Source organism: Crinia signifera, chromosome 4 (assembly GCF_055691185.1).
Source record: "Crinia signifera chromosome 4, ASM5569118v1, whole genome shotgun sequence".
NCBI lineage: Eukaryota > Metazoa > Chordata > Amphibia > Anura > Myobatrachidae > Crinia > Crinia signifera.
The window spans coordinates 291,760,404-291,777,804 of NC_139220.1; positions in this window are offsets into that span (position 1 = coordinate 291,760,404).

Genomic DNA, 17,401 nt, shown 5'->3' on the forward strand with positions numbered 1-17,401 from the left:
GAACTCTCTAGCTCAGCATCGTGTTTTATTATCCCCAGCTGGAATAACTGCAGCAAACCGTGTGGTGCAAGGCTATATACGGTAAATAGTTCAGTAAATCGCAGAGAAGGCGGACTGGATCATTCTTCAATCTGCTTTCCTCGTGCCCCTTTTAAAACACAATTCTCTGTAAAAGTTATATGCTGCTGTGCAAGTGGTCGCTAAGCAGCAGGGTTTATAGTGTAACCTTTTCAACAAATTGCGGGTTGCGAAACTACACGTTCACCGACACTAGACTAGAACCACTGCATCTGCCACCCACCTCACTGTCAGCATCCACTAGCATATCCCTCTAGCGTGAGGGGACGAATCAACCCGGCACATAGCCACGTTACATAGGGAGGTTGTAACAGCGCTCTCGTAGAAAAGATGGGTGGCCCTGAAAAGGGCCTTTGTGTGTGCGTGACTGCACGAGATGCGCCTGAGAATTTAACCCCCGAACCCATAGAGAGTGCGGCCCTGGCGTTTCAGAGCATAGACCACGTCCATAGCGGTCACGGTCTTCCTCTTGGCGTGTTCGGTGTAGGTGACGGCATCACGAATCACATTCTCCAGAAACACCTTCAGCACTCCACGAGTCTCCTCGTAGATGAGTCCAGAGATACGCTTAACACCCCCTCGCCTAGCTAGACGACGGATGGCGGGCTTGGTGATGCCCTGGATGTTGTCACGAAGAACCTTCCTGTGGCGCTTAGCGCCTCCTTTGCCAAGCCCCTTTCCGCCTTTGCCTCTTCCAGACATTCTCAAAAATCTTGCGATCAGTAGGAATAAGCAAAAGCTCTGTCAGCCGGCTTTTATCAACTGGTAGAGCGGACCTGATGGGTGACTTGCACTTAAAGGCGGAGTCGTGGCTCGCCTTGCCTTTCCTTCATAATCACACCCCTTTTTTTATTGTTTTCATATCGTTCATTACTAGAGTATCTTATTTTATGTTTAGATTTATATTAATTGCTCCTTTGGTATTGTTTTCTTCGTTAATAACTAGTGTATCGATTGAGCTTGATTAGAGAACTAAACCACTCCGCTACGTTGTGGTGAATATTTGTATTGATGCAACGTAATGACCCAACGACAATAGTTGAATTTTTATTTTTTTTATTGTAACCCTCCTTTAAGTATGAGGGTAACTGTTAATGTATTGTGCCTCCACCCAAGTTTTACAACGTATGTGAGGATCACTTGGGAAACCTAATTCTTTCTGTTCTTTATTTCTATTTCTATAGATATCGCTGAATGGCTTCAAGGAAAATATCCACAACTCGGTAAGTATAACTTAGTATTAATTTAATATAGCATATACTTCAAACATTAAATTCCCAGTAACAATATATGTACAATTACATTAACATTCTAATCATTTAAACTACCTATACAGGTCATATTATGCATGCATCTACAAAAATTACCATTTACTGGCCAGTAGCATAAAAATAATACTTTTCAATTAGCAACACATAGCAATACAATATTAGTATTCCGTTGGTGCACGTTGGGGCCCTTAGGTGTACTGAAGATGTAAATAGGTATGTATATAAACTCAGGATGCCTAAGAAATTAGTCTTTACGCTGGTCTTCACTAGATATCACTAGCACAGTAAGAAGTCTCTATATCTGTCCCTTAGTTATACAATGCTAATTACACAATGTATTTAAATTACTGTGTTTGGATACAATCGTCTGACTTTCCCTTAGAAGGTTGAAACTTTCTATCCTTGTTTTATAATTGTTTGGCTGTAAGCCCAAAGGCAATTAATTCAATGTCCTTGAATTTGTAAACTCCTCAGTGATGTTGTTAGTATCAATTATAGTAACTAAATGGCTGAGTGCCCAGTTCTGTACTATAGTCACTGAAACTTACAGTTAATACTGCTGGTTAGAGACTAGCAATATTAGTATTACAAGTAGCTCCCTATGGATGAGCCCTGGTAGTTTCAGGGTCCTGTCTATATTACTGGTAGTGTTAGGTGTATAGATAAAAGTTCCTTCGCTCACCCTTCCTGCAGCTGTACTGGCTCAAATAAACAACTGTCTCTCTCTCTCTGTCTCTTTCCTCTTCTCTTCCTGCGCTTTGCTTTGATCTGGCTCCTGACTCTGTCCCTGTTCTTGGCTTGCTGGCTGCTCTATAAGTTCTTGGGGCGATAGCCTATTACATCACTCCCCGTCTCCCTCTGGAGGCTGCCTATTATAATAGCAGCACCAGGGTGTAGGAGGATGTGACAGGGACCCTTTGATACTGTGCTTCTTTCACAGGTTGCATAGCACTGAACGGAGGGGGGTAATACTATTCCCCTTGATTGTTGTTCCTCCCTCCCCTGTCCGCGCCTCCTCCCGTCTCCCGCAGGCAATGCCTGGGTGTAGAGGGGCTTGGACTAAGGGTAGGCTCCCTGCAGTAGTCTCTGGCTCTCTCCGGCTGCTAGTGGGCAGGTGGGCGGTGACTTTGGCTGCCGGGCGGCGCTTCTCCCTTGAAGCTGACGAGCCGGTGGGCGGCGGCTTCGGCTGCCGGGCGGTGCTTCTCCCTTGAAGCTGACGAGCCGGTGGGCGGCGGCTTCTGCTGTCGGGTGGCGCTTCTCCCTTCACCTGTCAGCGCCTCTCCTCCCGTCTCCCGCTGGTGGCTGCCTATGATACGGGCAGCACCAGGGTGTAGAGGGAGGCGTGACAGGGCAGCTCTCTCCTGCTGGGCGGCTACAGTGGGTGACGCGCTGACAGCACGAGGCTCTTACTTCTGTGCTGGGCGGCGGCTTCGTGCTGGGCTGGGCGGCGGCTTTCTTCCGGCCTCTTGATTGCTGATAGGCGGTGACGAAGAGGTGGGCGCAGCTTCTTTCCTTACTGTCGCGCCTCCTCCCGTCACCCGCTGGTGGCCGCCTGTAGTAAGGGCGGCACCAGGGTGTAGAGGGGCTTGACAGCGGCTGCTTACGGCATGTGCAGGGCGGCTCCACGGGCGGGACTCTGTCGGCGACGTCACCGGCTCACTGGATGGGAGGCGTCTTCCGGCTTTATGCGGCAGCGTCTGGTGCAGCTTCTCCCCTCCGGCCGGCACGGCGTCTTCTGCTATGGCACCACTCTTCCTGCTGGACGGCTGTCAGCGCGGCTGGGCTCCCACTTCAACGGTGAGTACAGCCGGTGGCCTCTCTGCCCCCCTCCCGTCTCCCGCTGGGTATCGCCAGTTTCAAAAGCAATCCCAGGGTGTGGAGGGGTTTCTCCGCTGCTGTGGTAGTTGGGGCAAGTACTCCGCCGTCTATGCCACACTCCTCTCAGTGGCCTATTTCCTTCAAAGGCTCTTCCCCAGGCTCATAACTTCTCCTGCTGCGGCAATGTCTTACAGCTCAGTTCACAGTCCTGAGCCGCAAACAGGGAAGTGAGCACTAAGAAGAGGGATCAGCTGTCTCCCTGTCTGGGCTCTGACAGCTCCTTTTATACTAGCGCTGGGAGATCAGCTGTCTGGCACGAGAACAGCTGTTCTCCCGCCCTGTCCTCGAGGCTACCCTGTTTCCCGCACATTTGGTGTCCTCGGGGACACTCACTAAACTTGTTTGATTGGCTGTCTATTGCAGGGTTCACTGAGGGGGCAGCACAAGTGCTAGTGCTGATTAACCAGTGTCCATATTATAAGCAATACATTCCACTGTCACTGATGTTTCTTTGTCAAATAAATTAGCCGCAATATACATATATATTAAAGTTTCCTATTAGCCATGTTGCTAACATATATATGAGTCCATGCCACATAGTTTTTGACAGTTTCTCAGCAACAAATACATTTTGGTTACTCAGTCCATGTTGCCATATTGGTATAAGAGTCCATCACACAATATGGCTTTTTTTAGTAAGACAGCTTGGGACTTGTCTCATTATACTCTTAACATATTTACAGCATGAATATGTTACACTCTTCCCCTGATGATACAAGGCAATAAATGAACTTGGATCATCACAGAAATATTACATTTGTTAATATACAATTTCAGTATTTGCAAAATAAGGCCATACTGCTAAGTTGGCAGGGTAGGTCACTCTTGGGATATAAGTGGGTACCCCTAACTGATCATAAGTGACAATGTTTGGGGGCCTACATGCTCTCTTGGGCCTAGTTGTGGTCACTTCCCCAAATGCTTCCCCATCTTCCAAGGTATAGTCACTGGGATAATTCTCTGTTGTATCCTCCTCCCCCACAACCCATTCTTCAGGGACAGGACAGTCAGAGTCATTAATTGTAAAATCCCAATCTGCTACGGCAGGGCTTGGCGTAGGGGGTTCATCATTAAGTTCACTTTCCTCAAGGCTTTTGGCAATGTCTCTTTCATAGTCTTTGAAGTAACAGCCTTGGCCAATTTCATCTCCATTCTCTTCTGGTTCTGTAGAATGATGTATCTGTGCAGTTTCATTTGTAGGCATTTCTTTTCTTACAGGTTCTGTGTCTCTGTCTTTCAGGTCCTCCATTCTGGTATCTCGTCCAATGGGAAGAAGGTTTTGTCTATGATGGGTCAATACAGCCCCTTCTCCATCCTCTCTCTGGATTTTGTATACAGGTAAGTTCTCAAACTTTTCTAACACCACAAATGGCTCTTCTCTCCAGCGGTAAGAGATCTTGAATTTTCTAGGGTGCCCCAGTCGTCGGAGTAGCACTCTGTCTCCAGGATAGAGAATGTGGTCACGCACAGTGCGGTCATAATTAGTTTTATTCTTCTTTCCTAACTTATCAGCAGTTTTTTCAGCCAGTTCATATGCCTCTTTGAGTTCTCTGCGAAGAGTCTGTATATACTTTAGATGGGACATGTTTGACTGGTTGGGATCTGGGGTCCCAAAGCTGACATCAATGGGGAGTTTAGCTTCTCGCCCAAACATGAGGTAGTATGGCGAGTATCCTGTGGCGTCACAACGGGTACAGTTGTAAGCATGTACTAGCCGAGAGATCTGTTGTTTCCAACGACGCTTGTCTAATGGACTCAATGTCCCCAGCATGTCCAACAGAGTACGATTAAATCTCTCGGGTTGTGGGTCGCCTTGTGGATGGTAGGGAGTTGTTCTGGACTTCTTTATCCCGCAGCTTTGGCACAGTTCCTTGATGAGCCTGCTCTCGAAGTCACGGCCTTGATCGGAATGTATTCTGTTGGGAAGGCCATAATGTACAAAATACTTCTCCCAGAGCACATTGGCGACTGTAATGGCCTTTTGATTTGGGGTGACATACGCCTGTGCATAGCGAGTGAAGTGGTCAGTGACTACCAAGATGTTGCACTTGTTCCCTGGGTCTACTTCTAATGTCAAGAAATCTATGCACACTAAGTCCATGGGGCCTTGACTTTTCATATTCATCAAAGGGGCCATCCTCCCCGGGAGGGTCTTCCGGACAATACAATTTCCACATCTCTTGCAGTACATTTCCACATCTTTCCTCATATTAGGCCAGTAGAAACGGTCAGATATTAACTTCAATGTCTTCTCCATTCCCACGTGACCATGCTTGTCATGTAATGCCTTTATTACGGTTGCTCGATGTTTCTTGGGGAGCACAATCTGCCACCGGCCTTTCTCAGTTTCATGCTTTCGGTACATCACTCCTTTCTTAGTGATAAAGTTTTTTCTCTGTCGCCTCAACAATTCAGCTTCTCTTTTAATGTCTGGTGAAACATTCGGGTCAGACTTATTCGAAAATGCATATTTCATACCGGGATCAGTTCGCTGGTCTTTTCTTTTTTTTTTTTTTTTTAATCTTTTTTATTGCGAAAAACATATAAAATTTCCATTTAAAATTCACATCATGTCTTAGTTTACAATTATCCGTCCTTTATACATCATATAATAACAAGTATATTATAACATTCCAATCGAGTTGTCACGTCACACATTTTTTTTTTTTTTTAATTGTCATACTATCCCCCCTACCCACGCCCGATCTACCTTTTCATTTACTAGTTATGGTCAATCACCTAATCAAAAGGGATATTCTCCATTGACTAGTGTCTCCCTTTCATACCATGCTGTCGATGAGACTGCATTCCTAAATATGTTCTTTACCTGCGCAGATAAGGTTTTAACATGCGGTAGCCATATGCTGAAGAATTTTGGGGCGTTTTGATCTTTATTTTTATTCATTTCACTCCAGTCCATCTAAAACAAGTGTGTTATTCTTGGAGCTAGTAACGTTATTGTTAGAGTGTTTGATTCAATCCATTGTGATAAGATTGTCTTACGGGTAGCTGCTGCTATTTTAGCTATGAGTGTGCGTTGACCTTGTGAATAGCTATTCTGTGGAGAATTTGTGTATATGTCCCATAGGGCCCATTCTGGTGTAAAGCTCATATTTATATTATACACATTTTGTATGTGTTGACTTACTACTTTCCAAAAACCTGTTACTTCCGAGCAACTCCACATACAGTGAAATATGTCGGCTTCAGGCAGTGCACACTTAAAGCATTTTGAGTCTGTGGATGTTCCCATCAAAAAACTTTTTTTTGGTGTGTAGTAAGCCCTATGGAGCAGCTTATATTGCATTTCCATATAAGTCGCTCCTACTAAATATCTGTTTATACGAATAAATGCTTTTAAGATGGATTGGAGAGTCACGTCAGGTAAGTCCTCTCTCCATCTCACCAGACCAGTCTGTGTGTTCTCAAGTTGAATCGACCTTTTTATCTGTGTATATAACAAAGATGTAGAACATTTCTTTTTTTTTGCTTGGCTTGTCATTATTTCTAGTTCTTCTGTTAATTCCTTTTCCGTTAAGTCTGACAATACCTCTTTGACATAACTTCTTGTTTGTAGGTAGCTAAATCTGGAGATGTTTAATTCTTTGTATTTCTCTGATATTTTTTCATAAGAGAGTATGCACATAATTTTTTCCTCTAACACGTCTATTACAGACCTAATACCTCCCTCTATCCAATTCTGCGAGGTCGTCTTGTTCTGGGTCAATGGAATTTGTTTAGAAATATTATAGTGTATTGATAGAAACAAAGATCTATAAGGTGATAATCCCTGTCTAGCGCGGGCTGCTCTCCATGCCGAGCACGTTGCTATCAACAGTGGATTAACTAGGACTTTTGGTGGAAATTTTGATGGTCTCATGTGTAGTAAACTATTTAGGGGTATCTCTGGGCAAAATGCCTGCTCTATCCTGACATTTGCGTAGTTATCTGTGTTATTTATCCAATCTATGGCGTATCTATAATTGGCTGCCAAAACATAGCTTCGTATACAGGGCAGATTTATTCCTCCTAGATTGGGCCCCTGATTTAACTTGAACATAGATATTCGGGGTTTTTTCCCCGCCCAAATAAAATTGCTTATTGCTGTGTTTATTAATCGTAGATCTGCTTCCTTTACCATATATGGCAACATCTGTATATAGTATAGTAACCGCGGAAATGCCACCATTTTAATCAGGTGACATCTTCCAATATATGATAAAGGAAGACATCTCCACGATTTAAAGTCCTTCAGTATACGTATAATAATTGGCTGAATATTGTTATTGTATATGTCTGTTGTCTTTTTTGATATTTTGATACCTAAATATGTCAAGGTTGATGTTGCCCATGTAAAGGGAAAGGGATCAGACCATCTCTGTTTTGCTTTGGCATGTAATGCCAGTGCTTTTGTCTTTATTTTGTTTATCTTGAATCCAGACACTTGTTCGAAATTTGCTAATGTCTGCATCAGGCCGGGGATTGCTTCTTGGGGGTTTTTAAAATAAAGCAAAAGGTCATCTGCATATGCTGATACTTTCAAGGTTTCCTTATTGAACTGAATGCCCTGCCAGGTTTTATCTAGATGGAAGTGTCTTATTAACGGGTCTATTGCTATATTGAATAAAAGCGGCGATAAGGGACATCCTTGCCTGGTGCCTCGAGAGAGTGTAAATTCAGGTGTATTCAAACCATTAACAGTTATAAAGGCTGTAGGTGATGCATACAATTTGCGAAAGAAGGTAATGAATCCCACTCCTAGATTTTGGGTATGTAACATTCTGAGGAGGTGTGGCCATGCCACCCTATCAAAGGCCTTGTCAGCATCACAGCTGACCATTGCTGTACTCCCCTCGGAATTGTTCTCCGCTTGTACCAAAACAGCTATGGCCTGACGTATGTTCTGTACTGACACCCTTCCCCTTAGAAAACCTGACTGAGACTTGTGTAAGAGTTTAGGCAAAACTATTTGTAACCGGTTTGCCATGATAGATGTTAAAATTTTTAGGTCCTGATTCAGGAGGGAGATGGGGCGGTATGAGGCTATTTGGGTGGTGTCTTTACCTATTTTTGGTATTATAATAATTCTTGCCTTGTTAAATTCCTTATATACGGGCTCTCCTTTTAATATTGAGTTAAATAGTGAGTGAAGATGGGGTATCAGGTGGGGAGTCAGAATCTTGTAATATTCTGCACTCATCCCGTCTGGCCCTGGTGCCTTGTTCCTAGGTAATTTCCCAATACTGTCCCTAATTTCCTGTTCTGAGATGGGCCTAGCCAGATCTGCATTTTCTAAATCTGTTAATTTTGGTATCCCAGCTCCTTTTATAAACTCCATCCCTCTTCCTGGATTATCTGCTGGTGCTTTATACAGTTGGGAATAGTATTCCAAGAAAGCCTTGGCCATATCCGGTGTGTTATTTATCTGTTGTGTTCCTACTACAAGATTCGGAATGTGTGTTGTTGGGCGTTTGCTTCTAATTAAAGATGCCAGTAATTTCCCTGCTTTATTTCCCCCTCTAAAATATCGATTATTTTGGCACTCTAAATTATACTGTGCTTTCTCCGTGCAGAGTGCATCGTACATTGCTTTTGTCTCTGTATATGCTTTGCGGGTATCGATTGTGCTCTCTCCCAACATGCTTGAATACGATCTAGAGACCTCTCTGCTAAGTTCTTCAAATCTTTTATTTATTTTTTTGCGTTTAATTGCTACATACGCCATGATCTGTCCCCGCATGACTGGTTTAGATGTGGCCCAAAATAAGTTTATATCTTCTATGTGTTGTTTATTATCTTCTGCATAATTTAAAAACTGCTGTTCTAGGAAGGACTTGAACTCCGTGGAGTCTATCAAATAGCTAGGGAACCTCCAATTAAATGAGAAAGCTCTAGGTGTAACTAGTGCCAGGGAAAACCAAGTAGGGGCATGGTCAGATATCGCTATATTTTCTATTTTTGTTTGTCTTATTCTAGGTAGAAGGGTCGTTGGAATTAGCCAGAAGTCAATCCTGGAAGATGTGTGGTGTGGGTGTGAATAAAATGTAAATTCCTTATCCACCGGATGTTGATGTCTCCATGGGTCTGACAGTGTTAATGCCTCCATTAATAATATCATTGCTGGCGGTGTGTTGTTATTTCTGGTATTATTAGACCTATCCAATCTCTGGTTTATGGTGGAGTTGAAGTCTCCTCCCAGTATTATGTGTCCTTCTGCCCACTCTTGTAAGTGGACATATATTTTAGTAAAGAAGGCTGTGTTAGGGCCAGTAGGGGCATATATTGTCGCTATCGTGAACAATTCTCCTTCTAGTTTTATCTTCAAGAACAAATATCGTCCCTCTGGGTCTCCCCATTTATCCAGGATATTATATTGCAAAGCTTTATTAACAATAATCATAACCCCCCTTTGTTTCTTTATGTATGAAGCCTGTATGATATCTGTAAACCAATTGTCCCTCAGTGTGTTCAGGTCGCCCTCCCTCCAGTGCGTCTCTTGTAGTACTGCTATGTCAGGTTTTAATCTTTTTAAGTGTTGCAGTATTTTTTTCTTTTTTAATGGGGAATTGAGACCCTCAATATTCCACGATAGAAATTTTAAACTCTCCCGGGTTCTTGGAACTTCTGTATTTATACTATTAGCCATATTCTACTTTTTGGCTCCGCCCTTTCCACCCACATCCTAATGTAACTTTGTTTCTTGTTCCCTCTATTAGCATCATCATGTACCTTCTTAATTTTCGAGTTTCTTGTTGATATATACCACACAGAAAAACACCAAATCCTGATATATAGCTATTATATTCAAGTCCCTTTGCCCACTCTTATACTTTCTGTTTATATGCTCCTTTGGGCATTCCGCACTCCCGAAATTTTTATGCCCGGGCAGTTGGAAGAGCCTGTTAAGACAGCGAGTAAAAAGCATTGCCCTAACTCGGCACATATGGAACCATTTACCCCTCTTTATGGTCTTTAACTTAAAATATATCTGACCTCTTCCAAAAGTTAACCAGTATGGAAACCTTGACACACTCACATATACCATGCCCCACCCTCCACTATCTGCAGCTTTGGACCTTGTTATCCTACTACCTTTTCCGCCCTTTTTATTATGTTTACCATACCCATTAAAATCGTTTATCTCATCCGAGGTGGTTATGACAACATCGTCGTGTGAATCCTCATCTCTCTTATTTTTCAAACTCCTTACTGTTATAAACCATACAAATATACCAACCCTTAACCCTCCGAATTCCAGATCTTTAGCTATTATAATCATTTCACTTTCCCCCTCTTATTCTCTCTTTTTATAGGCTCATTAGCAACTTCACATCTCCCGTAGATTTTAATCCAGGGGAATTGGGAGAGCTTGCTGAAACGGTAGGCGTTTAACCCTTGCCGCTATAGGACACGTATCACAGCCTTTACCTCTCTTTACTGTGATCTTTAATTTAAGAAGTGTCTGGCCACTTCTAAGTATTGGTAAGTGAGCAAACCCTGACTCTCTCACACAGTCAAAGGTCCGCTCAACTGGTCCCACTGCCTTGGGCTTACCCCCGAGTAGCCAGACACTTATCAAACCCTTTTTGTTCTGTTTACCGTACCTATTAATACCCTTTGCTTTGTACCAAATAGAAATACTCGATCTCCTGCCCTTTGACCCTTTATGTAACGGTCTTAACTTCCGTTCGGGTTTTATTTGCCCTGTAGTAATTTTTTTGTTCCTTGGCCTCTTTGGCCACACCAATCTCCATACAATACTATACCATAAGTGATAAGAATGACATAAGGTTGTAAAAAAATGCAAAGCATTATCCTCAATTAAGTGCCTATAACATTTCCTACTTACTTCTGTGCCATGCCTAATCAAGTGTCTGTAACATAATAAACCATTACTATACTTATCAGTAGTTATGTGAACTTTTGGGAGACTTTTACTTCCCTTATGTCCCCCTCTTTGCCGGTGATTTAAATACCAAAAAAATAACCTGTGTGTGTAGATAGGTCTATTCCTATTAATGATTATTTGAAAACACCTCCCGTCAGCTCTCTCAAAGTGTTTAGATTTATCCTCTAATAATTGTTGTGACACATCGGTTATCCCCTCCTTTTGCCCCCTCCCCCCAAAGTGTCCAAGAGAAAAAATTGTGAAAAAAGTAACAAAAACAAAAGATAAAAAAACGGAAGATGAAAAATTAAGAAAAAAATTCCTTTCAGCCGGTGTTAGCAATTGCTTTCTGCCTTCTTTCATTCCCTCATCTTATGGGACAATATTGTATTAGCATGTCTATATCCGATTAGCTCGTGTTGTCCCTGTTTTCCATGAATACTTTTGGCAGTGAGTCCAAAAAGATTTGAGCCTCCGTGGTTGTTTCAAATACATGCTGCTGTCCGTTATAATGAACTCTTAATTTTGCCGGGTATAGGAGTGCAAACCGTACTCCTGCCTTATACAGTGAGCTGCAGATAGGTGTGAATGCTTTTCTTTTCATTGCCACTTGATAGGAAAAGTCTTGGAACAATAATAGCTTTTCTCCTTTGTACTCTAGGTCCCGGGTTTTCCTGTACGCCTCCATAATTTTGACCTTGTCTGTGTACTTTAGGAGTTTGAAAATAACTGGGCGCGGCCTGCGACGCTCTGGGTGTTCTGGCCCTATGCGATGAACTCTTTCTATTTGTATTGGGCCTTCAGTTATGGTACATTTTAGTTCCTTGGGCAGCCAGTCAGAGACCAGCTCCATCAAGTCTTTGTTCTTAATTGATTCAGGTAAGCCTATTAGGCGAATGTTACTTCGACGATCCCTATTTTCAATCTCCTCTAATTTCTCTTGGACCGCTAGCAAAGATGACTCTTGGGCTGCTATGGTGGCCTTGGCCAGGGTGAGCTCTTCCTCCATTGCCATTATCCTTTGCTCTGCTTCCTCAAAGCGGGCACTGTAATCCTTGATTTGGGTAACGACCAGCTCTATGGCCTGTTTGAGGCCAGCAAGTTTTTCATCTAATAAAGGAGCCAGGATATTTGAAATCTCCATTGCTTTGAAAGTTGTGGCTGTGTTCTGCTGTGGGGACTCATTTAGGTCTTTTGTAATGTCCTCCCCTACTAGGGATGATGGGGGGCTGCAGAAGGACTGGCCTTTATTTTTATTCTCTTTTGCCTTTGCTGCTGTGTTCCCCTTTCCGCTTTTTTGGGACTTTCCCACGTATTTATCCATGTCAGGCTGGCGGGGGGATTTATATCTCTCTTTTCCAGAGATTTGACACTTTGAATAGGAATTTATTTATAGTAGACTGATAATTCCAATTTTTTTTTTTTTTTTGCCACTCAGATCTACCAGGGGACTTTTGTGTCTTGTGTAGGGAATTAGAGTTTTGATAGGGGTCCCTGCCACTGACCTCCTACCAATCTCCCCCAATCTCAATCACACTGTTGCCCCCTGTTATACTCTTATGCCAGTTCACTCACTCCCAGCCCCCCTGTACCTCCTATGACCACGTATTGTCCTGTGGTCAATCAATGCAGTTCCTTTTGGAGGTGGCCGGTCTGGGCTCAGGGTTATCCTTTCCCTCTCTGATACAATGTATGATGCTGGGCCTTCTGGTCTGTGGATAATGCCGTCCACGACCCTCTGCCTCCCCTTAGGGCAGCGCGATCCCAGGCGTCTTGTGTCGCTCTGCTGTAGCGGGTATCCTCCCTGAAACTCCCGGCTGATATGCCGCTTGATTCCGTGCGGTGAGAGTTGTCCCCCTCAGGTTGCGTGCCACCGCCGTCAGATCCCTTTCAGTGAGGTCCCAGCTCTCCCACCACTGCTTCCAGTCACACCGCTACCCCCGCTGTCACGATGCGACGGGGCTGCGCCGGGCCGGAAGTAGTCAGCGTCCGGCTTCCCCTCCTGCAGCAGGCTGTGTGTGTGGCGTGTATCACCGCTGCCCTGAGCGGCTGGGGTGCCTGTTCTACCTCCGATACGTGAGTATTGCGCCGCTATGTGCGCTTAGGTTCCGGGGGTTCAGGTAGCTCCTCCAGACCCCGAGTCTCTGTGGGGTTTTTCCTCCGGCGTGTGGAGCCTGATTGCCGGTATTCTATCGGCTAATCAGACCGGAGCTGGGAGCCGACTTGAAACGTGGCCGTATGCTTGGCCCGCCCTCCGGAAGTCCGCTGGTCTTTTCTTAATTGATCCTGTCTCACTCTCGGCAGTCCCTCCATCTCAACTTGACTGAGCCAGCAATATGATAGTGGTAGGACTTGCGGCGGAGGCCCTAGACAATCCACGCATCTCTTTTCAGACTGCAGCTCCACTCCAATACTATGGCACATTCCTTTAATACAGCTGGCAGGCACTTCAATCCAGTCGTCTTCTACGCTGTTACTTTGTTGGCCTGGAATGCGAGAGAGTGAGTCGGCATCCGTATTGTTGACACCAGGACGGTATTTCAAGGAGAAGTCATAGAGAGCTAAGGCGGCCATCCACCTGTGCCCGGTGGCATCGAGCTTGGCGGTACTCTGCACATAGGTGAGTGGATTGTTGTCAGTGTGCACTATAAATGATGTCCCATACAGATAGTCATGAAACCTGTCGACAATGCACCACTTTAGAGCCAAGAATTCTAGCTTGTGCGTCGGGTAACGCCTTTCGCTCTCACTCAGTCCTCTGCTGGCAAATGATACAGGCCGTAATTCATTCTCGTGCTCCTGGTAGAGCACACCCCCTAGTCCATCTAGAGAGGCGTCGATGTGGAGTGTGTAAGTTAGGTCTGGGTTTGCATAGCTTAGTACCGGTGCTTCTGTCAAACATCTCTTCAAAGACAGGAAAGCTGCTTCGCACGCGGGTGTCCATCGGTCTCCAAAAGGCTCACCAACCTTAAAGCACTCTTTCTTGCTCTTAATTTTCTTGTTCAGCGAAGGGTACCCCTTGGTGAGGTCGGTTAGAGGCTTGGCCACACTGGAGTAGTTGGGAACGAATCTCCGGTAATACCCGCAGAAACCTAGGAATGACCTCAGTTCTTTCAATTTAATAGGCCTTGGCCATTTTTTCACCGCCTCCACCTTTTCAGGGTCAGTAGCTACCCCATCCCGACTGACGATGTGGCCCAGATATTTGACTTTTGATTGACACAGCCGGCACTTGTCGATAGATAGTTTCAATCCGCCTTCGATTAATCTCTCTAGTACTTTTAAAAGGCGCTGATTGTGTTCTTCCAAAGTGGCTCCGAATACTATGATATCGTCGAGGTATACAACCACCTCTCGGTACGCCATGTACCCGACAATCTTTTCCATGGCCCGTTGGAACGTGGCAGGGGCTCCCTTGATCCCTTGGGGCATATTCAAGAATTCAAAGAATCCTAGGGGACATATAAAGGCAGTCTTTTCCCTGTCTTCTGGCTTCATAGGGATCTGATAGTAACCATTTCTAAGATCAAGCACCGAGAACCAGCTACTCCCCTGCAAACAGTCTAGGGCCTCATCCACTTTGGGCACGGTGTATTGGTCAGTGATAGTACGTTGGTTTAGCGTACGATAGTCTACGCACATTCGGATTTTGCCGCTTTTCTTTCGGGCCACCACTATGGGGGAAGCGTAAGGGCTCCGAGATTCAATAATTAGTTGGTTCTCAATCAATCCCTTCAAATGTTGTCTCACATCTTCGAAGTCAGCTGGGGCAATCCGTCGGGAGCGTTCTCTAAAAGGGGTCTCGTTGGTAAGGCGTATGCTGTGCTCAACTCCTTTTGCTGTGCCAAGGTCCCACTCTCCCTCGGAGAATGCCTGTTGGTATTTTTCAAGTTCAAGGATCAGTTCATCTTTATCACTTTTATGAATGTCGCTCCCCTCAAAGCAGACATGGAATTTATCTTCTTTAGATTGTATGCAAAAAGAAGTCGTCTTGAACTGCTCACTCTCACCCTCCTGCCATTCTTGTAACAAGGAATACAACCGGGTATTTGTCCCCACGATCACTGGTGTCTCACCTCTCTCTTTCGATAAATCAGGGCACACCAAGGCAATTAAAGGGATCTCCAAAGTGTCACTTTCTTCTGATGATTCTTGATGGAATTTAAGAGTCACTTGTACATAGCCCGAATAGGGATATTTTTCGGCACTAAGTCCCCATATCACGAGCCCGCTGAGTGGTTTAATGGGTACATCAGACAAGTTTTCTTGGTACCAATTTTCAAAGATTATGGACACTTGAGATCCGCTGTCGAGGAGTATTCGGCATGGTTTGTCGTTGATGGTCGCATTCAAATGGCAGGAGGGCCCCACCAAACCTTTAGGCAATTCCCCATTCCACCATGAGTTTCCCATGGCACAGTACGTGATTTCAAGGGAGTCTATGCGGGGTTCATAGGTCTCCCTCTCCCGTTTCCCTGATTCTGGCTTTCTTGGTGTTGCTCATCATTTTCAGTTCTTCTGCCAGGGTTTCTGTATGCATTTCTATTACATTCAAATGCTCGGTGTCCAAATCTTCCGCAATTGAAGCACCCTCTACCGCTTCCTCTGCCCAAGCCTCTCACTGGGGTATAGCTGTTCACATTAGGAGTCTTGGAGTTCTGTTTGGTCAAAAAACCCTCTATCTTTTTATTCTGTTCTTCTAACATCTTAAGAACCTTGCTCTCGAACTCACTGCTTTCTGTCGTAGGCTGGACCACCTTCACTTTCTTCACGGTCTTTTCCCTCATTTCGATCAGTGCTTCATCTTGCTTTATGTCTCTGAGTAAATCATTAAAGGTAGGAGGAGGTTCTTGCATTGTTGAGCACCTCAATTTCTGCGCTACAGGGTCACTGGTCAAAGCCCCCCTTAGGAGCTGCTTCATCCGCTGTTTATCGACATCCTTCTTTTCAATCCCTCCTTTGTCCACGATCTTGTACAGCAGCTTGTCTAAACGAATTAGAAAAGTACTCAGCTTTTCTCCGGATTCTTGGAAAGTGTGGTATAAGCGGGATGTTAGATCTCCGACGTCTTCCATGGTTCCAAAGGCATAATCAAGTGCCTCGAAGTAGGTGTCCAACGTGGCATTTGGGTTGCTACGCCGGGCAGCTTGTACTATCCCCATAGCTGGACCTCTCAGACTTTCAACGATTCTTTGCCTTTTTATTTTATCCGGACATTGCCATTCTTCGGCTTGTTGTACTGCCGCTTCCTTCCAAGCTTCATAGTTTTCTTCCCCTGTGGGCACTGGTATGATGCCAGAGAATATGCGCAATCTTCTGTAGCTTCCCTCATAGTGCCAACGTTCCAACTGAGTGACTACTCTGCCTACCATAGTCTCGAATTGACTACCATTTAGGTTGGTATCATTTTCTTGAGTGGTTCTATCAGCATCACCCCTCTCATTTCCTTCTCCAGTCATGAATGCTGACGCATGCACACTTGCAGCCTCTTCTGTTACTTTAGGCCACATAATGTGCCATCTCCTCCCCGTCTGCTTGTCAGCTATAATCATTAATGGTATTAATTCACTGTCTAAGTCCTCGTCAGTCTCAATTAACACCGCCACAACTTTCCCCAATTCTCCTCTCCATTTATCTATCACTCTAGGTCTAACTACACCACATAGCCTATTTATTTGCTGTATTATTGTATCATCAGTAAATTCGGAAAAATTTCCTCCTACTGCAAAACATTTATCCTAATCTTTTCCTTTCCTTGAACACCATTCATAAATATCTTTCCCTGACATGATCTCCATTTTCTCCTGCCTGTTAAACAGGAGATCCTATTTTTCGGATCTCGGCCTGTGCCTCCAAATGTAACCCTCCTTTAAGTATGAGGGTAACTGTTAATGTATTGTGCCTCCACCCAAGTTTTACAACGTATGTGAGGATCACTTGGGAAACCTAATTCTTTCTGTTCTTTATTTCTATTTCTATAGATATCGCTGAATGGCTTCAAGGAAAATATCCACAACTCGGTAAGTATAACTTAGTATTAATTTAATATAGCATATACTTCAAACATTAAATTCCCAGTAACAATATATGTACAATTACATTAACATTCTAATCATTTAAACTACCTATACAGGTCATATTATGCATTCATCTACAAAAATTACCATTTACTGGCCAGTAGCATAAAAATAATACTTTTCAATTAGCAACACATAGCAATACAATATTAGTATTCCGTTGGTGCACGTTGGGGCCCTTAGGTGTACTGAAGATGTAAATAGGTATG